A 3509-nucleotide genomic window follows, 5' to 3' on the forward strand; every position below is an offset into this window, starting at 1 on the left:
GGGCGGGGCGGAAGCCGGGGAGGGCCGGGGTCTGGCGCCGGCCTCGCGCCCCGTCGGCGGGCGACACTCACCCAAAGGCTGCAGGAGCCCCGCACCGAGACATGGGGACCGCTCCACACCCACAGGAGAACCACACCAGTGGAGAAGCCGCGGCAGGACCGTGACCCGGATGCGCATCCCTAGGAACCGGAAGTTAGAGTCCAGGGTCACCTCACAGTCCACACCTCGTTCCGCGAGAAGCCTCTGGGCGCATGCGTCGGGACTCGGGGGCGGGGGGCGTCTGGCTCCGCCCCCGGCCCGCCGAGCCCCGCCCCCGGGCCGCCGCCTGCCGTGCGTGGGAGCCCTACCTCCCCCGGACGTGGCGCGAGCGGGGAACGCTCTTGGGTTCCGCGAGATGCCTCCTCTGTGGGAGGGAGACGCGCGCGCAGTTTCGGAAGACCTCCGGGTGGCCAGCCCAGGCGACTTCCAAGTCCGTTTAGTCCTGTCGGGGCGCTGTGTTTACAGTTAACTGCATTTCGTGCTCATTGTTTTCAGGAACTTTTCTTTTTAAGCTGTCAGAAGGCGCGTGCGCGTGCGCTCGCAGGAGGGGGGCGGTGAGAAGCACCTCCCTGGGTTGGTAACCCTGCAATCCCTTCTCCTCCAGCAGCTGTGCGTACAGCCCTGTGGATTTTTCAAGCCATCAGGTTGGGATGGATTGGCCACGTGGGATCCAGCATCCCAACACTGCTACTGCTGGACCGAGAAACAGTTTTTAAATTCTTGGACATTTTTCAGTTACAAAGAATGTAAAGAGCAAGGGTGACGTCAGGCTTTACAGAGCCCTAAAGTTCATTTGATTTTGGAGCCCCTTTTTTTTTTTTTTTTTAAGGAGTAATTTTTAAAAGAATTATTTAATTTTATTTATTATTTTTCTTTTTTTCAAAGAGTGGGGTGGGGGAAAGAGAATCATTTAGGACAGACTCCTTTTACAGCTATGCCTGGGGGAGGGAGCTGCATATCTTCTATGATGATGTTTTGCATTTTACGTTTTAAGTTTGACAATATACATTGAATGCATACGCAGTTGTTGAGGTTTGCGAGGGTGCGCATCTTAAACAGCGGCTGTTTAAGGGTGCTGGAGATCACAGCATCTCACTGCTCCCTTGGCATCATGCCATGGCCACCTGTGCTTAACTTCACGCAGGTCTCAGACTGGGTCCTCACCTCCTTTGGAGAATTACTGACCGTCTCCTATGAGATCAGAGAGATGGCGAGGATGAGAACACTGGTTCCGAGCAGCGATTCTCAAGTTGGGGTGGGGAGAATCTTGCAGCCCGAAAAACCATACCTCAGATACCCACTGATCTCATAATACAAACTCCGTAAGGTCAGGCTTAGCTGAACACTGTCAGCTGCTGGGCAGCACCAGAAGGCGTCCTGGCTGAGAAGCACTGGCTTAGAGGTAGAGATACGCTGGCCCTCGGAGCGTTTCTCACGAGTAAGAACGTGTGCCCGACAGAAGGAACGTCTTTTGGGTCGGTGAGCAAATCCTAAACCAGAACCTCTGGAGCCCCAAGGGCCAGTGCAGATGAAAATCAAGATGGTTGTCAACCTCCTTCTGCTGACTAAACACACATGGCTCCACTTTTTAACACTGAGTCAAAAGGAAAAAGCTTAGCTGCCGAAATTCCGTCCACCAGGAAGTGCTGTCGTTTGTGACGCAGTCTGCTCTCAAGGAGGACGTCGGCCTGGGGTCCACTGCAGGGCTCCCGTCGGCCGGAGGCAGGCAGCAGCTCTCCTCCTGCTGCCAAGTGACTAGATCCCTGTAGCCACCAATGCAGTCTTTACTGAAAAAGATACGCGGCACCGTCCTTGCTGCAGCAAGCACCTGGAGATAATTCTGAACTTCGTCTATGTCATCCCAGGCCGTAATAGACAAACTCCAGAAACCCTCTTTTTTTTTTTTTTTTTTTTTTTGGAGAGGTTTTTGCTATAGGGCACATGCGCTCACCAAAAAGAGAGAGAGAGAAAGTGAGAAATCACCCCCGAGGGGGGATGGCCATGCCACAATCCCTTCTCCTCCATTCTCCACTCAGGATCTTGGGCATGCATGCACATGTGCCCAGCGTGAGTTTAAACCACCAGGTCCAGGACTTGAACCGCAGTCGGCTACATGGGAGTCTAGCAACGTGGCCATTACACTAACTGCTGGTCCCCGGAAACCCTCTCTTGAAGGGCAGGTGGTTAAGGAGATCCTAGACTCTTCTGCAGTAGGGGCAGGTGGGTTTCATAAACACACCACCTTCCTGCCCTGGATCTGGTGGTCTGCAAACTCAGGCCATGCTGATGGACTTGCAGCCAACCAGGACGGAACCCTCAATTGCAGGTGTTCTGTTTATTATTTTAATTCACAGAGAGAGAGAAAGTAAGAAAGCAAGCTGCCAGGTCTGGGACTCAAACCATGGTTAGCCATGTGGGAGTCCAGCGCCTCAACTACTACACCACCTGCTGGCCCCATGGGAGTCCTCTTTAATTAAATGAACCCCAAGTTATATAGAGAATATTAGACAAAAATGAATCTTGGGATCAGTAGATGGTGTAATGGTTGCGTCGCTGGACTCCATCTGACTTACTGCGGTTTGAGTTCCGGACTTGGTGGCCTGACACTCAGGCAGGTGCGTACGTGCACATTGAGAAGGGATTGCTGTGGGCCATCCCCCCTGGGGGAAATTCCTTGGTCTCTGTCTTTCGCTGTCTCTCTGGCGAGTGCATGCACCCTAATAGTAAAAATCTCTCCAAAAAATTGGTTTTCTTATAATGAAGACAGAAATTATAAATTCAAAAAAATAAATAAAATGGGGAACCAGCAGTTAGCGTAATGGCTATGTCGCTGGACTCCCACATAGTCAACCGCGGTTCGCATCCCGGACCCGGTGGCTTAAAACTCACACCAGGCGCATGTGCGTGCGTGCCCAAGATCCCGAGAGGAGAATGGAGAAGGGACTGCAGTGTGACCATCCCCCCTGGGGGGTGATTTATCTCTTTCTGTCTCTCTGTCTCTCTCTCTCTCTGGTGAGCGCACGCGCCCTATAGCAAAAAAAACCTCTGCAAAAAAAAAAAAAAAGAAAGAAAGAAAATTATGCTCCCCGCCTGGCCCTCTCCGAAGCCCCTATCTGGCTCCTGGCTCCTTGCAGTCATTGCTCTGGCGGGAGCTGCGCTCTTACACTCACAGGGCTGACCTGCCCTCCAGGAGCTGCTCAGGTTCAGAAGCCCCATCTTACTCCTCCCAGGGGATCCTGACCTTGGGCACCACGTGGGGTGGGGGAGGCTTGGAGCCCTGCAGGTGTGTGGAGAAGAGCCCAGGAAGGGCCTCACCTGGGCACCACGCCCAGCAGGTGAACTCAGATTTCAAGCAGCCTTGCCTTGAGTTGGATTGAATCCTGGAAGCTCTGCATGAACAAGACCTGGGGCCTGGCCCTGGATGTGCACTTCCTCCAGGCAGCCCTGCTGGAGCTCAGCAGCTCCCTGGA

General features: G+C 53.5%; 1 protein-coding gene across 3 annotated transcripts in view; it reads right to left on the reverse strand.

Annotated features, from left to right (window-relative positions):
* EYA3 (EYA transcriptional coactivator and phosphatase 3) overlaps positions 1-193 on the reverse strand; it is a 106031-nt gene extending 105838 nt beyond the window's left edge. For 2 of the 3 annotated variants that reach the window (XM_006164553.3, XM_006164555.3), the window contains exon 1: positions 72-193. The gene's annotated coding sequence lies outside the window, so the exon portion shown is untranslated. The remainder of the gene's footprint in view (positions 1-71) is intronic. The other variant, XM_006164559.3, reaches the window with a different exon arrangement.
* Between the last annotated feature and the right edge of the window lie 3316 nt (positions 194-3509).

Source organism: Tupaia chinensis, unplaced genomic scaffold (assembly GCF_000334495.1).
Source record: "Tupaia chinensis unplaced genomic scaffold, TupChi_1.0 Scaffold143646_1, whole genome shotgun sequence".
NCBI classification, from domain to species: Eukaryota; Metazoa; Chordata; class Mammalia; order Scandentia; family Tupaiidae; genus Tupaia; species Tupaia belangeri.